Source organism: Balaenoptera borealis (assembly GCF_965194805.1).
Source record: "Balaenoptera borealis genome assembly, chromosome: 5".
NCBI lineage: Eukaryota > Metazoa > Chordata > Mammalia > Artiodactyla > Balaenopteridae > Balaenoptera > Balaenoptera borealis.
Genome location: NC_138862.1, coordinates 111,564,734 through 111,584,517, shown reverse-complemented (window position 1 = coordinate 111,584,517; position 19,784 = coordinate 111,564,734). Strand labels below are relative to the sequence as shown.

Below are 19,784 nucleotides of genomic sequence, written 5' to 3'. Positions count from 1 at the left end.
TAATGGAAATAAAAACAAAAATAAACAAATGGGACCTAATTAAACTTAAAAGCTTCTGCACAGCAAAGAAAACCATAAACAAAATGAAAAGACAACCCACAGAATGGGAGAAAATATTTGCAAATGAAGTGACTGACAAGGGATTAATCTCCAAAATATACAAAGAGCTCATGCAGCTCAATATCAAAAAAAACAAACAACCCAATCAAAAAATGGGCAGAAGATCTAAATAGACATTTCTCCAAAGAAGATATACAGATGGCCAAAAAGCATATGAAAAGATGCTCAATATCATAAATTATTAGAGAAATGCAAATCAAAACTACAATGAGGTATCACCTCACACCAGTCAGAATGGCCAACATCAAAAAACCTACAAACAATAAATGCTGGAGAGGGTGTGGAGAAAAGGGAACTCTTTTATACTCTCAGTGGGAACATAAACTGGTACAGCCACTATGGAGAACAGTATGGAGGTTACTTAAAAGACTAAATATAAAACTACCATATGATCCAGCAATCCCACTCCTGGGCATATATCCAGACAAAACTCTAATTTGAAAAGATACATCCACCCTGATGTTCATTGCAGCTCTATTTACAATAGCTAAGACATAGAAGCAACCTAAATGTCCATCAACAGATGAATGGATAAAGAAATGTGGTACATATATACAATGGAATATTACTCAGCCATAAAAAAGAACAAAATAATGACATTTGCAACAACATGGATGGACCTAGATAGTCTCATACTGAGTAAAGTCAGACAGAGAAAGACAAATATCATATGATATTGCTTATATGTGGAATCTAAAAAAAGATGGTACAAATGAACTTATTTACAAAACAGAAATAGAGTCACAGACGTAGAAAACAAACTTATGGTTACCAGGGGGTAAGGGGAGTGGAAGGATAAATTGGGAGATTGGGATGGACATATACACACTACTACGTATAAAATAGATAACTAATAAGGACCTACTGTATAGAACAGGGAACTCTACTCAATATTCTGTAATGACCTGTATGGGAAAAGAATCTAAAAAAAAGAGTTGATATATATATATGTATAACTGATTCACTTTAGTGTACACCTGAAACTAACACAATTTGTATATCAACTATACTCCTATAAAAATTAAAAAATAAAAATAAAAAATTTAAAAATTTAAAAAATAAATATCATCTCCCTTAAAAAAAAAAAAAAGTGTCTCCTAATACCCAAATCTAGGACAAGATGAGAAAAAAATGTAAGAGTAATGGATTATAGCCTAGTATATAAAATATATATATATATATAAAATTTGTGAGTCCATACTGATATAATTGAGTAAATAAATGGGAGAGAATTCCAATTAATAAATGTAGAAGGAATAATGGCAATATAAAATTATCATTTGGCAACATAATAGTAATAATTATCTCAGTCAAGAATCATTAATAGATGCTAAAATTAGCAGGAGAAAGTACAATGAAAAACAGAATATTTACATACTCCCAAATATCTCCTCACAAGATACTTGCCAAATACAAAGAGGAAAATTGTAATGTTACAGTGGAGAAATTTAGAAGACTCTGCCTTATTCAAGTGCTCCAATATCACCACTAATGAGACAAAGTGTTATCATGTGCCTCCTGATTTGATATGCTGAGAACGTGTGATGGTTAATTTTATGCGCCAACTTGACTGGGCCATGGGGTGCTCAGATATTAGATTAAACAGCATATACGGGTGTATTTGTGAGAGTGTTTCTGGATGAAATTCACATTTGAATTGGTAGAATGAGTGTAGCAGATTGCCCTCCTCAATGTGAGTGGGCTTCATCTGATCTGTTGAAGGGCTGAATAGAATAAACAGGTTGAGTAAGAAAGAATTTTTTGCTCTGTGTATCTTACTAACTTCAAGCTGGGAAACCAGTCTTCTCCTGCCTTCGGGCTCAGACTTGGACTCAAACTATACCATTGACTCTCCTGGGTCTGGACTTCTCAGCCTCCATAATCACGTGAGCCAATTCCTATTTATATTTGTGTGTGTGTGTGTTTGTGTGTGTGTACACATACACATATACACACACTATTGGTTCTGTTTCTCCTGAGAAACCTGACTAATACAGAGATTTTGGTACTGAGAGTGGTTCTAGAGGAACAGAATTTTAAGGATGAGTTTTCTGAATTGATTCTGGCCTTCTGGAATTGACTCTCGAATCTGATTAGATTTAAAGATGCAGAATGACTCTGCATCCAGTAGTAAACAGAGCACTTATAGTCCATGGCATGATCTGGCAATGCAGATACAGAAAATATCTGCATTGGATACTCCTAATCAATCCTTTATAAGAAGCAAGATGCTGGGTGACTGCGTATATGAAACTTTCAAACATTTTGGGAAATCAAACATATCAATATAATGAGGTTGGCTGGTTGCTTCTAATGTTGCTGGACAAAGTGATTAAAAAAAAAAAAAAAAAAGGATGAGCTCATGAATTCAATTTCCCAGCTCAGACACCACATAAATGACCTGAAACCTTCTATACATGCCTTGGAATACTCTTGCCTCCTGTAGCTGCAGGGCCCAGATTCCTGAAAATCAAAAGAATCTCACCCTGTGATTAACTGAATTACAGGTTAGACTCCCAGCCTCACAGAGTGTCTACCGTTAAAGTGAGGGCATTGACTGGGGAAAAAATGGGATCCTGCATGCTACCATGGGGATATGTGGGAAAAATCTGATGAATCTGGAAACACAATGAACCCCTAAATTCTGATGAGCCTTCTTTGCCGGTGGAAGAGGCCTCTCCACTCCCCACTGGAAGTGGCATTGGGTCAGGTACGTGGGATTTTGCAATAATGCGTAACCTGAATTTAATCATGAGAAAATATCAGACAGACCAAAACAGAGGGACATTCTACAAAATAACTGGCCAGTACCCTTCAAAAAGGTCAAGGCCATGCAGGACAAGCAAAGGCTAAGGAACTTTCACAGATTGGGGGAGACCGAGAAGACATGTCAACTAAATGCAATGTGGGATCACTGATTGGAATCTGGTCCCCAAAAAAAGGTCATTAGTGGGACAATTGATAAAAGTTGCATAAGACTGTAGATTAGTTCGTAGTACTGTATCAATATTAACTTCCTATTTCTGATCATTGTACTGTGGTTATGTAAGATATTAACCTTTTGGGGGGCTGGGTGCAGTGTATGCAGGAATTCTTTGTGCTATTTTTACAACTGTTTTGTGTCTTAAATTATCTCAAAATGAAAAGTTCAAAAGTTAAAAAAAGTAAGTTCAAAGCATTATTTAAAGTGAATTACACAAACGTGCACTGAAATAGCAACTGGAGATGGAGAATATACTGAGGGAGTAAATGTAAAAAATATCCGGAATATTGATTAGGCTCCCTGAAATCATACTGTGTTCAAAACACGCCGCGGTCACACTGTGAAAAGCAAAATGGAAATAAGAAACTAGATGTAAAAAAAAAATCACACACAGCCTGAAGAACAATGCAAAATGACCACTTATTCAACCCATGAATTGAAAGGAATTCGGAGTAAAGAACTGATTGAAGAAGGGTTTGGAAGATTTAAGAAAAATGTGACTGAACACAAGTGAGGATTTTGACATATATGAGTGATTTCCCTCCTCTACTATTTCTGATAAGAAATTATAAATATGTATTTCTCTATAGATGAATATATTCTATTTCTTCTAATAAGTATGCATGCATCTATAAATTATGAATAGAAATTTATCATCATCTGTATAACTAGGAAAGGGTGGATATAAAGAATTGTGCATACATCAGAAAATTCTGCAAAAAAAAAAAAACAATGGAGTTGTACTCCAGGGAGAAAGAAACTGATCAGCCCAGTGGTTACACAGTAACTAAATGGAAAGAAGATCTAATAGTATATCATCATCATTATCTTAAGGCAATTATAGTATAGCGGCAAAAATCTGAGCATTTACTATATACCAGCCACTATTAATCAAGGACTTTACATGTCAATTCACATAATCCTCACAACATATGAGGTTAGTCTACTATTCTTCCCATTTTACAGATGAAGGTAAAATGTAAATGGCAAAAATGGGATTTGAGGGCAAGCAGTTTGGCCCAAAAGTAAAGTTTTTAATCACAAGTTTTAACCACTGCCGTGAATTTGCAAGAAAAGACTTGACTCAACAGACTGGTTTTCCCTTCTCCTGGGAGATGAAGCTTCCAATTTGTAATACTATTATGGCTTAATATGATCAATACCCAGGATTAGGATCTTCCTGTCACCAGGAGGTGATGGACTGGGGCATGTGTGGCAAGGTGAAGGGTTGAAGGTAGGGAAGGGGTGACAAGAAGTCTCAGACCATAGGATGTAGAGCCCACACCCCTCACGCCAGCACCGAGGCTGGCTGTAGTTCCCTACTGGCCAGGGCTCTCGAAGGGACCAGAGTGAACTGCGCCTGCCATACAGACCCTGCCTTGTTGATTAGAAAATGGTCTTTTGGGTAGAATTTGAACTGGTGATGTCAGGCCTTGTCACACCTACTACTTGACTCCAAAGTGGCAGCTGGGAGTACAGTCAGCAGAGGACAGTGGACAAATGCTCCTAAGTGTGAACTTAGATTTGTAAAACACCCTCAATCAGTTCATATATCCTGTGTTCAGAAAATCTGGACACCAACAGTCAGGACTCACTCCGGTAACTGACTAGGAAAAATAACACAATGAAAACATTTGAGAAATATTTGTTCTGGAAACAGAATTTGCAAATGAATTTAGAGTAGGGTCAATTCAAAAGCCTACAGAAGACAAGGAGGTAATGGATTATAATCGCGTAAAACAGGCAGAGCTGTTTCTTTTGAAGAGGCTTTGTTTCCTTATTAAACACATAGACTAGTCATCACTTCCGCAAAGAAATATGCCCTCTCCAATGTTGCTTTTAAAACACACAGCTCTTTTGGGCTATCTTTTGTTTCCCTGGCTTTGATGGAGAGACGCACAGAGAAGTAGTTCTCTCCTGTGGGACTTCCAGTAATGTAAGCACGATGATAAATGTGGACTGACAAGCCCTGAGAGGGAGACGAGAGGCAGTGGGTGGGAGGATGGGAGGAGTGACAGCACACGCGCACTGGTGAGTACAGGCTCTGTCGCCTGGCAGCTGGTTTTCGCCAAGCAGAATGTGGGCCCTGTGTGGTCAGACCTCCGCATTGTTCAAGAAAGCCTGAAAACATTTTTATATGAAATATCTTGGCCTTCCAATATTTACCTCAAGCTTTCAGATTAGGTGCAGACCTCCTTCTTAAAGCACTTTCTTCATCATCTTCAGTGACACTCTCCCAGGTGTCTTCCTTCTGTACTGGAAGCTCCTCATCTCCTTCTCTGGGTCCCCCTCTGCTCCTCATCATCTAAAATAAGGGTGTCCCAGATCCACTTCTCTGCTCTATCTACATTCTCTACCTGGGCAACCTCACCCGATCCCATGGCTTTCAGCCACCTGTGCCAGAGATTCCCAAACTTACATCCAGCCCTGACCTCTGCCTGGCGCTCCAGACACTATCACCGTGACTTCTCCAAATAGATGTCTAATAGGAAACTCAAATTAACATGGCCAAAAGGGAACTCTCCCCTGACCTACCCATACCTTCTCCTCCCCATCTCAGGAAATGGAACACCATCCACCAAGGTGTTCAAAACAGAAAAAAAAAAAAAAAAAAAAAAGCATTTCATGCTTGATGTAATATTTATGTGTGGTATAATTTTAGCTTCACACTTGTTTATGTTATTCCGCCTTTTTAAGAGACTCTTTCAGCCTCTTCCTCATCCCTTTCACCAGGAAAATTCCTATTTATCCTTCAAGAATCAGTTCCAGCATCATCACCTCCAGGCAGGGCTGATCACATAATTTTCTGGGCCCCGTGCAAGATGAAAATGTGGATGAAATTAATCTACTCGTCACACGTTTGGTCACCCCAAGCCAAGGGATTGTCGCCTCTGCACGGGACACTCTTGGTACCTGAATTGAGGGTGAGAGGCCCTCATGAGTTGCCTAGACAATGACCCTGTGGAGCTGCCAGCGCAGGGCAGGGACAACTGCCACCTTGCCCCACCCCAAGACACTGCGGGGCACAAGCCTGGCCTTGACCCTCCTTGCTCCTGTGCCTGGTCTCTGCCTGGGATGGAGGGTGATGGCAGTATGAGGGCCTCCGCATGCAAGGTTCACTGCCCCCTGGCTCCAGTGGCTGAGGATGGGCTGCTGAGAACCCCTCCTGGGGAGACAGGGAAGCAGAGGAAGGTGGGACTGCACTGAGCTGGGGCTCCAAGCCCTGGGTGCATGCCCATTGTCCCATTGAACTGCACCTACAAAACACACATTTCAAGGATAAAGCTACAATATTAAGAATTTCAAAAGGGGACCACAGAGCATTAAACCCCAAGCATGGGCGCTTGTGAGCGTGAGGCCCTGAGACGCTGGTTGTATGCCCATGAAGCTGGTCCTGCCTCCGAGAAATTTCCTCTGACCCGTCCCCCCAAACTGAACTAGCTGCCCCTTTCTGTGCTCCTTGCTTACCCCATGTTTGCATGTACCACTACATTTAACACATTATCTTACATTATCTATTTATATGTATGTTTCACAAAATATTTTGTAAACATCATAAGTTCAAGGAATTTGGCTAAATCCTTTTTTCTTTTTAATTTCTAGGCCTCAGTATTGAAACTGCTTATCAGTAGACCTTTGATAGGTGTTCAAATGACCTGACAAATATACTAACTGGCTGAGCAGAAACCAATTTATACACCATCCCTTTTCGGCCCTGCCAACACCCCTACCATGGTTGTCTCCCTTGTGTTCCAGCCCCAGCAATGGATCACACCTGATCCACAGTTTTACGTCCCCACTACTATAGCCACTGCCACCACCACGGACTAGGAAGTTTCCATGCACAGCTCCAACTGACAAGGAGAGATCATCACATCTGAACATCTGAACACTCGCCAGATGGGATCCACAGAGGCTCTGGCTTCCCCTGGGGAGCTGGGAAAGGCTGCATAACATAGCTGGAAAGGTGAGAAAGTTAACATCCTAAGGAGGCAGAATTCAACAATGAAAGGCAAGAGATAGAAAGGAGTCAGCAGATATTTACCTGTCTTTCCTTCCCCTAATGGACTGTTCTGAAATGCAGTCATTTTATTTGGCCTCTCTGGAAATGTCCCACAAGGCTGGGCAACCAGCCATGTTTATTCTGAAGTCAGCCAGCTTGCCAATATTCCTCCTTGTAGTTTCTTACCCTACTTAGGGTAAGTTTAGGGATATCAAGTTGCCACTGCAACTGATCAAATGGGGGTAATAATAATTATAGTACTTTTGCAGCGGTTGGCTACTTATGATGGCACTGAAATCCTTGATAGGTTCGGGGCAGCTCATTGTCATTTTAAGGCATTCTGTGAAAGCCATAGATGACTTTAAGGCAGGTAGTAAGTCCAGATCATGAACACATCAAGCAAGAACCAGAGGAACATCTGTGGGGGTAGATCTTGAAGGTGTTGGACCCTCAAGTGGAAATGGAATTTTAAACTAAGCAGGAGAAATTTGTTGAAATGGGCAACTCATCCATAAGTTGGAATTTAGTGCCTAGCAAGTCTTAATAATGTCCTAATAAAATTCAGTGTTTACCAGTCCTAATAGTTAGCTGGGATGACTCCATAAAGCCTGGATTCACAATGGCTCAGTTAGTTGAGGTGGATTTGTTGGAACTTACTTGGCAGAGTAATGAGAAAGGGGTGAGAAGGCTCAGGAAAAAGAGAATATTAGAATGAAGATATGCAAACCCACTACCTGAGTGTATTCTCCAAGAGGGGACACTCCCCTCGCTAAGAAATGTACCCATGATGGGAGAGCCAACATCACTGAGAAACTCACTGTTGGTTGTCTTCTTCAGGCCAGGGTTGACAGTGGAAGATCCTGGCATAGCACTGGACTTTATATCAATGGAGATATTGGGATTCTGGAAAGGCAGAAGCCAGGGGGGATATAATTACTAAACTGAGTAGTATGGTCAGAATGGCAATCAAAGTGCCTTGGCCCAAAGTGATTATTACCTCAAATTGATGATGGTTTTCCCAAAGGTAACATAGACAAACCACCGTCTAAGAGCGTTGGTTGTCAAAGTGTTGTCCTAAGATCAGCAGCTTTAGCATCACCTAGGAACGTCTTTGAAACGAAAATTCTCAAACCCCACTCCAGACCTACTAATGTAAAAATTCTGGGGATGTGGCCCAACAATCTATGTTTTAACTAATCCCCTAGGTGATCTGGATACATGCTAAAGTTTAAAGACCATTGACTCGGCTTTTGTTTGATTTGTACAACCAAAAAGAATTCAAAACTGATCATAAGGCTGATGTCAGACACTGATGGAAAACTGAAATTTCCAGTTACTAGATCCAAGCCAGTTCACAGAGCCAGAGCCCATTGATTAAAGGGAATACTGGGTCCCCACAATGCCACCACAGCATGGTAAGTATCTCTCTAACCTTTCCTCACATTTGCCAGAGTAATTGTGTGCTGAAGAAAAGGGAATACCCAGATTTTTTTTTTTTTTTTTTTTTTTTTTGCTGCACCACAAGGCATGCGGGATCTTAGTTCCTCAACCAGGGATCAAACCTGTGCCCTCTGCAGTGGAAGTGCAGAGTCTTAATCACTGGACCACCAGGGAAGTCCCCAGATGTCTTGAGGATAGTTAGAATGAGATCACAGCTGACAACAATATTAGAGAACCCCAAACACCACCATGGTCCTCCAGTTAAAAGGGAGCCTTATAGATACCAGATTGTAAATGGTGTTTGGGTTCAAGGTCATCTCACAATGGATCCAATAGATCCAAGGACCCACTCTGTTGCTGTATCTCTTGTCTCTGAATGCCTAATGGGATAGATATACTTAGAAGTTTGCCCTTGGTTTCCTGACCTATGAATTAAGGAACATTATGATTAAAAAAGGTGCAAGAGGAGTAGGGGCAAGATGGCGGAAGAGTAAGACGCGGAGATCACCTTCCTTCCCACAGATACAGTAGAAATACATCTACACGTGGAACTGCTCCTACAGAACACCCACTGAACGCTGGCAGAAGACGTCAGACCTCCCAAAAGGCAAGAAAATCCCCACGTACTTGGGTAGGGTAAAAGAAAAAAGAAATAACAGAGACAAAAGAATAGGGACGGGACCTGCGCCAGTGGGAGGGAGCCGTGAAGGAGGAAAGGTTTCCAGGCACTAGGAGCCCCTTTGCAGGCAGAGACTGCGGGTGGCAGAGGGGGGAAGCTTCGGAGCCGCGGAGGAGAGCGCAGCCACAGGGGTGTGGAGGGCAAAGCGGAGAGACTCCCGCACAGAGGCTCGGCGCCAACCAGCACTCACCAGCCCGAGAGGCTTGTCTGCTCACCCGCCGGGGCGGGCGGGGGCTGGGAGCTGAGGCTCGGGCTTTGGTGCTAGCCGGGAGGGAGTCCGGGAAAAAGTCTGCAGCTGCTGAAGAGGCAAGAGACTTTTTCTTGCCTCTTTGTTTCACGGCGCGCAAGGAGAGGGGATTCAGAACGCTGCCTAAACGAAATCCAGAGACGGGTGCGAGCCGTGGCTATCAGTGCAGATCCCACAGCAACAGGGGCGCAGAGGGAAAAACGGAGAGATTCCCGCACAGAGGCTCAGCGCCGAGCAGCGCTCACCAGCCCGAGAGGCTTGTCTGCTCACCCGCAGGGGCGGGCGGGGCTGGGAGCTGAGGCACGGGCTTCGGTTGGATCGCAGGGAGAGGACTGGGGTTGGCGGCGTGAACACAGCCTGAAGGGGTTGGCGTGCCGCGGCGAGCCGGGAGGGAGCCAGAGAGGAGGTCTGCAGCCGCCGAAGAGGCAAGAGACTTTTTCTTGCCTCTTTGTTTCGCGGCGCGCAAGGAGAGGGGATTCAGAGCGCCGCCTAGACGAACTCCAGAGGCGGGTGCGAGCCGCGGCTAACAGCGCGGACCCCAGAGACGGGCGCGAGCCGCGGCCATCAGCGCGGACCCCAGAGACTGGTAGGAGACGCTAAGGCTGCTGCTGCCGCCACCAAGAAGCCTGTGTGCGAGCACAGGTCACTCTCCACACCGCCCCTCCCGGGAGCCGGTGCAGCTCGCCACTGCCAGGCTCCCGTGATCCGGGGACAACTTCCCCGGGAGAACACACGGCGCGCCTCAGGCTGCTGCAACGTCACGACGCCTCTGACGCCGCAGGCTCGCCCCGCCTCCTCCGTACCGCTCCCTCCCCCGGCCTGAGTGAGCCAGAGCCCCCGAAGCAGCTGCTCCTTTAACCCCGTTCTGTCTGGGTGGGGAACGGACGCCCTAAGGCGACATACATGCAGAGGCGGGTCCAAATCCAAAGCTGAACGCTGGGAGCTGTACGAACAAAGAAGAGAAAGGGAAATCTCTCCCAGCAGCCTCAGAAGCAGCGGATTAAAGCTCCACAAACAACTTGATGTGCCTGCATCTGTTGAATACCTGAATAGACAACGAATCATCCCAAATTCAAAAGGTGGACTTTAGGAGCAGGAGATATTAATTTCCCCTTTTCCTTTTTTTGTGAGTGTATATGTGTATGCTTCTGGGTGAGATTTTGTCTGTATAGCTTTGCTTTCACCATTAGACCTAGGGTTAGGTCCGTCCATTTTTTTTTTTTTTACTTAAAAAAATTTTTTTTTCCTAATATATGTTTTCTTAATAATTTTTTCCATATTTTCTATTTTTAGAAATTAAAAAAATTTTTAATAAGTTTTTTCATATTTTTTATTTTAAAAAATTAAAATTTTTTTTTCTTAATAAATTTTTTTCTTAAAAATTTTTTTCTTATTTTTTACTATAAAAAATTAATAAACCTATTTTTAAAAATTAAAAAAAATTTTTTTCTGAATACATTTACTCTTAATAATTTTTTTTCTTATTTTTTACTATAATAGCTTTATTTTATTTTATTTTATCCTCTTTCTTTCTTTCTATTTTTTTCTCCCTTATATTCTGAGCTGTGTGGATGAAAGGCTCTTGGTGCTCCAGCCAGGCATCAGGGCTGTGCCTCTGAGGTGGGAGAGCCAACTTCAGGACACTGGTCCACAAGAGACCTACCAGCTCCATGTAATACCAAACTGCAAAAATCTCTCAGAGATCTCCATCTCAACATCAAGACCCAGCTTCACTCAACGACCAGCAAGCTACAGTGCTGGACACCCTATGCCAAACAACTAGCAAGACAGGAACACAGCCCCATCCATTAGCAGGGAGGCTGCCTAAAATCATAAGGCCACAGACACCCCAAAACACACCACCAGACGTGGACGAGCCCACCAGAAAGACAAGATTCAACCTCATCCACCAGAACACAGGCAATAGTCCCCTCCACCAGGAAGCCTACACAACCCACTGAACCAACCTTACCCACTGGGGACAGTTACCAAAAACAACGGGAACTACGAACCTGCAGCCTGGGAAAAGGAGACCCCAAACACAGTAAGATAAGCAAAATGAGACGACAGAAAAACACACAGCAGATGAAGGAACAGGGTCAAAACACACCAGACCTAACAAATGAAGAGGAAATAGGTAGTCTACCTGAAAAAGAATTCAGAATAATGATAGTAAGGATGATCCAAAATCTTGGAAATAGAATAGACAAAATGCAAGAAACATTTAACAAGGACGTAGAAGAACTAAAGAGCAACCAAGCAACGATGAAAAACACAATAAATGAAATTAAAAATACTCTAGATGAGATCAATAGCAGAATAACTGAGGCAGAATAAAGGATAAGTGACCTGGAAGATAAAATGGTGGAAATAACTACTGCAGAGCAGGATAAAGAAAAAAGAATGAAAAGAACTGAGGACAGTCTCAGAGACCTCTGGGACAACATGAAATGCACCAACATTCGAATTATAGGGGTCCCAGAAGAAGAAAAGAAAAAGAAAGGGACTGAGAAAATATTTGAAGAGATTATAGTTGAAAACTTCCCTAATATGGGAAAGGAAATAGTTAATCAAGTCCAGGAAGCACAGAGAGTCCCATACAGGATAAACCCAAGGAGAAACACGCCAAGACACATATTAATCAAACTGTCAAAAATTAAATATAAAGAAAACATATTAAAAGCAGCAAGGGAAAAACAACAAATAACACACAAGGGAATCCCCATAAGGTTAACATCTGATCTTTCAGCAGAAACGCTGCAAGCCAGATGGGAGTGGCAGGATATACTTAAAGTGATGAAGGAGAAAAACCTACAACCAAGATTACTCTACCCAGCAAGGATCTCATTCAGATGTGATGGAGAAATTAAAACCTTTACAGACAAGCAAAAGCTGAGAGAGTTCAGCACCACCAAACCAGCTTTACAACAAATGCTAAAGGAACTTCTCTAGGCAAGAAACACAAGAGGAGGAAAACACCTACAATAACAAACCCAAAACATTTAAGAAAATGGGAATAGGAACATACATATCGATAATTACCTTGAATGTAAATGGATTAAATGCTCCCACCAAAAGACACAGACTGGCTGAATGGATACAAAAACAAGACCCATATATATGCTGTCTACAAGAGACCCACTTCAGACCTAGAGACACATACAGACTGAAAGTGAGGGGATGGAAAAAGATATTCCATGCAAATGGAAATCAAAAGAAAGCTGGAGTAGCAATTCTCATATCAGACAAAATAGACTTTAAAATAAAGAATATTATAAGAGAAAAAGAAGGACACTATATAATGATCAAGGGATCGATCCAAGAGGAAGGTATAACAATTGTAAATATTTATGCACCCAACATAGGAGCACCTGAATACATAAGGCAAATACTAACAGCCATAAAAGGGGAAATCGACAGCAACACAATCATAGTAGGGGACTTTAACACCCCACTTTCACCAATGGACAGATCATCCAAAATGAAAATAAATAAGGAAACACAAGCTTTAAATGATACATTAAACAAGATGGACTTAATTGATATTTATAGGACATTCCACCCAAAAACAACAGAATACACATTTTTCTCAAGTGCGCATGGAACATTCTCCAGGAGAGATCATATCTTGGGTCACAAATCAAGCCTTGGTAAATTTAAGAAAATTGAAATCGTATCAAGTATCTTTTCCAACCACAACGCTATGAGACTAGATATCAATTACAGGAAAAGATGTGTAAAAAATACAAACACATGGAGGCTACACAATACACTACTTAATAACGAAGTGATCACTGAAGAAATCAAAGGGGAAATCAAAAAATACCTAGAAACAAATGACAATGGAGATACAACAACCCAAAACCTATGGGACGCAGCAAAAGCAGTGCTAAGAGGGAAGTTTATAGCAATACAAGCCTACCTCAAGAAACAGGAAACATCTCGAATAAACAACCTAACCTTGCACCTAAAGCAATTAGAGAAAGAAGAACAAAAAAACCCCAAAGCTAGCAGAAGGAAAGAAATCATAAAGATCAGGTCAGAAATAAATGAAAAAGAAATGAAGGAAACAATAGCAAAAATCAATAAAACTAAAAGCTGGTTCTTTGAGAAGATAAACAAAATTGATAAACCATTAGCCAGACTCATCAAGAAAAAAAGGGAGAAGACTCAAATCAATAGAATTAGAAATGAAAAAGGAGAAGTAACCACTGACACTGCAGAAATACAAAAGATCATGAAAGATTACTACAAGCAACTCTACGCCAATAAAATGGACAACCTGGAAGAAATGGACAGATTCTTAGAAATGCACAAACTGCCGAGACTGAACCAGGAAGAAATAGAAAATATGAACAGACCAATCACAAGCACTGAAATTGAAACTGTGATTAAAAACCTTCCAACAAACAAAAGCCCAGGACCAGATGGCTTCACAGGTGAATTCTATCAAACATTTAGAGAAGAGCTAACACCTATCCTTCTCAAACTCTTCCAAAATATTGCAGAGGGAGGAACACTCCCAAACTCATTCTACGAGGCCACCATCACCCTGATACCAAAACCAGACAAAGATGTCACAAAGAATGAAAACTACAGGCCAATATCACTGATGAACACAGATGCAAAAATCCTCAACAAAATACTCGCAAACAGAATCCAACAGCACATTAAAAGGATCATACACCATGATCAAGTGAGGTTTATCCCAGGAATGCAAGGATTCTTCAATATACGTAAATCAATCAATGTGATACACCATATTAACAAATTGAAGGAGAAAAACCATATGATCATCTCAATAGATGCAGAGAAAGCTTTCGACAAAATTCAACACCCATTTATGATAAAAGCCCTGCAGAAAGTAGGCATAGAGGGAACTTTCCTCAACATAATAAAGGCCATATATGACAAACCCACAGCCAACATTGTCCTCAATGGTGAAAAACTGAAATCATTTCCACTAAGATCAGGAACAAGACAAGGTTGCCCACTCTCACCACTATTATTCAACATAGTTTTGGAAGTGTTAGCCACAGCAATCAGAGAAGAAAAAGAAATAAAAGGAATCCAAATCGGAAAAGAAGAAGTAAAGCTGTCACTGTTTGCAGATGACATGATACTATACATAGAGAATCCTAAAGATGCTACCAGAAAACTCCTAGGGCTAATCAATGAATTTGGTAAAGTAGCAGGATACAAAATTAATGCACAGAAATCTCTTGCATTTCTATACACTAATGACGAAAAATCTGAAAGTGAAATTAAGAAAACACTCCCGTTTACCATTGCAACAAAAAGAATAAAATATCTAGGAATAAACCTACCTAAGGAGACAAAAGACCTGTATGCAGAAAATTATAAGACACTGATGAAAGAAATTAAAGATGATACAAATAGATGGAAAGATATACCATGTTCCTGGATTGGAAGAATCAACATTGTGAAAATGACTCTACTACCCAAAGCAATCTACAGATTCAATGCAATCCCTATCAAACTACCACTGGCATTTTTCACAGAACTAGAACAAAAAATTTCACAATTTGTATGGAAACACAAAAGACCCCGAATAGCCAAAGCAATCTTGAGTACGAAAAATGGAGCTGGGGGAATCAGGCTCCCTGACTTCAGACTATATTACAAAGCTACAGTAATCAAGACAGTTTGGTACTGGCACAAAAACAGAAATATAGATCAATGGAACAGGATAGAAAGCCCAGAGATAAACCCACGCACATATGGTCACCTTATCTTTGATAAAGGAGGCAAGCATATACAGTGGAGAAAAGACAGCCTCTTCAATAAGTGGTGCTGGGAAAATTGGACAGATACATGTAAAAGTATGAAATTAGAACACTCCCTGACACCATGCACAAAAATAAACTCAAAATGGATTAAAGACCTAAGTGTAAGACCAGACACTATCAAACTCTTAGAGGAAAACATAGGCAGAACACTCTATGACATACATCACAGCAAGATTCTTTTTGACCCAGCTCCCAGAGAAATGGAAATAAGAACACAAATAAACAAATGGGACTTAATGAAACTTAAAACTTTTGCACAGCCAGGGAAACCATAAACAAGACCAAAAGACAACCATCAGAATGGGAGAAAATATTTGCAAATGAAGCAACTGACAAAGGATTAATCTCCAAGATTTACAAGCAGCTCATGCAGCTCAATAACAAAAAAACGAACAACCCAATCCAAAAATGGGCAGAAGACCTAAATAGACATTTCTCCAAAGAAGATATACAGATGGCCTACAGACACATGAAAGAATGCTCAACATCATTAATCATTAGAGAAATGCAAATCAAAACTACAATGAGATATCATCTCACACCGGTCAGAATGGCCATCATCAAAAAATCTAGAAACAATAAATGCTGGAGAGGGTGTGGAGGAAAGGGAACTCTCTTGCACTGTTGGTGGGAATGTAAATTGATACAGCCACTATGGAGAACAGTATGGAGGTTCCTTAAAAAACTACAAATAGAACTACCATACGATCCAGCAATCCCACTACTGGGTATATACCCTGAGAAAACCATAGTTCAAAAAGAGTCATGTACCACAATGTTCATTGCAGCTCTATTTACAATAGCCAGGACATGGAAGCAACCTAAATGTCCATCGAGAGATGAATGGATAAAGAAGATGTGGCACATATATACAATGGAATATTACTCAGCCATAAAAAGAAATGAAATGGAGGTATTTGTAATGAGGCGGATGGAGTTAGAGTCTGTCATACAGAGTGAAGTAAGTCAGAAAGAGAAAAACAAATACAGTATGCTAACACATATATACGGAATCTAAGGAAAAAAAAAAAAAAAAAGGCCATGAAGAACCTAGTGGCAAGACGGGAATAAAGACACAGACCTACTAGAGAATGGACTTGAGGATATGGGGAGGGGGTGGGGTGAGATGTGACAGGGTGAGAGAGTGTCATGAACATATATACACTACCAAATGTAAAATAGATAGCTAGTGGGAAGCAGCCGCATAGCACAGGGAGATTAGCTCGGTGCTTTGTGACCACCTAGAGGGGTGGGATGGGGAGGGTGGGAGGGAGGGAGATGCAAGAGGGAAGAGATATGGGAACATATTGTATATGTATAACTGATTAACTTTGTTATAAAGCAGAAGCTAACACACCATTGTAAGGCAATTATACTTCAATAAAGATGTTTAAAAAAAAAAAAGTGCAAGGCACTTTCCCTCCAGGCCAAGACAGTACATCAGAAGCAATATCACCTGCCAGACAAATTGCAGAAATTAGTACCAAAAAAGACTTAAAAGATTCAGGGATGGTGATTCCCATAATATACCTAGTCATTTCACCTACCTGGCCTCTGCAAATAAATCATGTGGATCATGGTGGGTGCCAGTGGACTACTATAAACTTAAAATAGTATCCCCAATTAGAGTTTCTGTGCTAGATACGAATTTTATGGGAGCAGATCAACTCAATCTCTGGCACTTCATTTGTGACTACTGTTTTGCTGAATGCTTTACTCCTGATTCTCATCAATAGAGAGGATCAAAAGCAGCCCATCTTCACACTTCAAGGACAGCAGGAAGTCCTCACTACCTTGCTCTAGGTCTGTGTTAATTTTCTGCGGTCTGCCATGGCCTATTCTATAGCGATCTCCATCATCTTGCTGCTCCGCCGTGCAGCGTGCCAGCCTTCTACACTGATTGACATTTTACTAATTGGACCTAATAAGGAGAACAGGTCAAGTAATTCAAATGCCCTATTAAAACACATATGTGTCAGAGGGTAGGCGGTAAGTCCTTGATGATCAAGGGGTCTGCAACATCAGTGACATTTTTAGGGGTTCAGTGGTCTGGAACATGAAGGGCCGTACACTCTGAAGTAAAGCCTGAGAGCCTGACAATGGTACACCAAGTAACCGTGCAATTGGAGCTGCCCGTCATGAGCTTAGTGTTAACAGAAACTCCCAGAAGAAGGTTGAGAGGCAAAGAAGCAAACTATTGCATGAAAGAAATGGTAGATTTAGGGAGACTCAAGTACTCCAGAAGATGCAAAAAAAAAAATATGACTTGTTGGCCTAGACCTCCATATCGCCTGCCTCTGCTGCACTGATGCAACTCTCTCAGCCCACACCTATTCCAGCTGAGGGAGAAATAAAGACCTTGAACTCAAGTCAAAGACAGTTTGGTAGTATGCTATATTGGGTCCTATAGAAATGGATCACTGCCACGTTATGCCACAAAGAGACTCCTAGTAACCAGGGAGATAGAATGACCTATTTTCTGGGTGTCAGTCAGCTTCTCTCCTTGCTCAGTTCACTGCTTGTACAATGGGCTAATGAACAAAGTGGCCATGGTGGCATGTTCAGATCCTGTACACGAATCCAAAAGCAGGGGCTCCAGGGGAAGTAGGGGTGAGAAGCGGCTGCAGCTCCGGGCAGAGGAGGTAGGAACCCGAAGGCGAGCAGGGGCTGGGTGGGCACCACGGCGGGGGTCACCATCGAGGTGGTGAAGCGTGAGACCCTTGTTCTGCAGCAGCAGGCCGGTGACGTGGAGGAGAGGGCCGAGCGCCTCCCGCGGAAGTGGAGGGAGAAAGGCGGCCTGGGAACAGGCTGAGGCGGCCTCCTTGAACCGTAGGATCCAGCTGGTTGAAGAGGAGCTGGACCGCGCTCAAGAGCACCTGGCCACTGCCCTGCAAAAGCTGGAGGAAGCTGAGAAAGCTGCTGATGACAGCGAGAGAGCCATGAAGGTTACTGAAAACCGAGCCTTAAAAGAGGAAGAAAAAATGGAGCTCCAGGAAATCCAACTCGAAGAAGCTAAGCACATTGCAGAAGAGGCAGATAGGAGGTACGAAGAGGTGGCTCTTTGGCTGGTGATTATTGAGGGAGACTTGGAAGGCACAGAGGAGTGAGCTGAGCTGGCAGAGTCCCGTTGCCGAGAGGTGGATGAGCAGATCAGATTGATGGACCAGAACCTGAAGTGTCTGAGTGCTGCTGAAGAAAAGTACTCTCAAAAAGAAGACAAATATGAGGAAGAGATAGATTCTTACTGATAAACTCAAGGAGACAGAGACTCATGCTGAGTTTGCTGAGAGATCGGTAGCCAAGCTGGAAAAGACCGTTGAAGATTTGGAAGATAAACTGAAATGCACCAAAGAGGAGCACCTCTGTACACAAAGGATGCTGGACCAGACTCTGCTTGACCTGGATGAAATGCAGGCACCCCAGGCCCACCCTGCCGCTGCTCCTCCCTCTGACCCCGACTCGGCTGAGGCCAGCCTGCCCGAAGCTGACCTTTAAGCTGACAGCTCATCTTTAACTGCAAGGCTGCTTTCTCCTTTCGCCACCTCTCCCACCCCCTCCCCTGCGTCCTTTTCGCCAGACTGCCTCTGCCTCCCCCCAGAGATTCCAGTTGGACCAGAGGCTGAGCACTTTTGGGAACAACTGTTTAAGGGAACGTGAGCACAATGCCAAGTGTCTTGAAAAGCGTGTTGTGATGGACACATTTTGTAATTACCTTTTCTGTTGTTGTTGATGTAGCAGCCATTTGTAAAACACTCCAGATAATTCCATAGTTCTGAAGCAGCAGTCTAATCCCTGTCTCACTTTTGGAAGGTAACTTTTCAGCTTAATGCATATTGCCCTCTCCGTAGAGGAGGGGAAAATGTATGGGCCTGCCTTCCTGAGAGCCAAACAGCCCAGAGAAAGGCTCCATTCTGGGAAACCTCGTTGCTCTGTAAAAAGTACCCACCAAACCAGAGAGGTGATTCCAGGAGGAGTTAGCAAAAAAAAAAAAGCGCTGTTCAGGTTTTCAGCTGAAAATGGTATCTTTGGGCAACTTTTTTTTTTTTTCATCAGAAGTGACCAAACAAAATTAAGATGGCAAAGACTTCCCTGATGACACAGTGGTTAAGAATCTGCCTGCCAATGCAGGGGACACGGGTTCGAGCCCTGGTCCAGGAAGATCCCACATGCCACGGAGCAACTAAGCCCGTGAGCCACAACTACTGAGCCCGCGTGCCTAGAGCCCGTGCTCCGCAATGAGAAGCCACCGCAATGAGAAGCCCGCGCAGCGCAATGAAGAGTAACCCCCGCTCGCCGCAACTAGAGAAAGCCCGCGGGCAGCAATGAAGACCCAACGCAGCCATAAGTAAATAAATACATAAATACATAAATAAATAAATAAATTTTTAAAATGGCGAGACCTCTGTCTGAGACCAAATCCTTGTCCCAGCTCTACCCCATTCCCAACCGCTCACAGAATGGATCATGTGCCCCTTATATTGAGGTGACCACTTATTTGCTCT

General features: G+C 42.3%; 1 pseudogene across 1 annotated transcript in view; it reads left to right on the top strand.

Moving 5' to 3' along the window:
- Nucleotides 1-19,476, top strand: part of LOC309629918 — a 97,433-nt pseudogene extending 77,957 nt beyond the window's left edge. Inside the window, exon 2 of the transcript XR_014249498.1 lies at nt 18,067-19,476. The product of XR_014249498.1 is annotated as an uncharacterized misc_RNA (transcript). The remainder of the gene's footprint in view (nt 1-18,066) is intronic.
- Nucleotides 19,477-19,784: the final 308 nt, after the last annotated feature.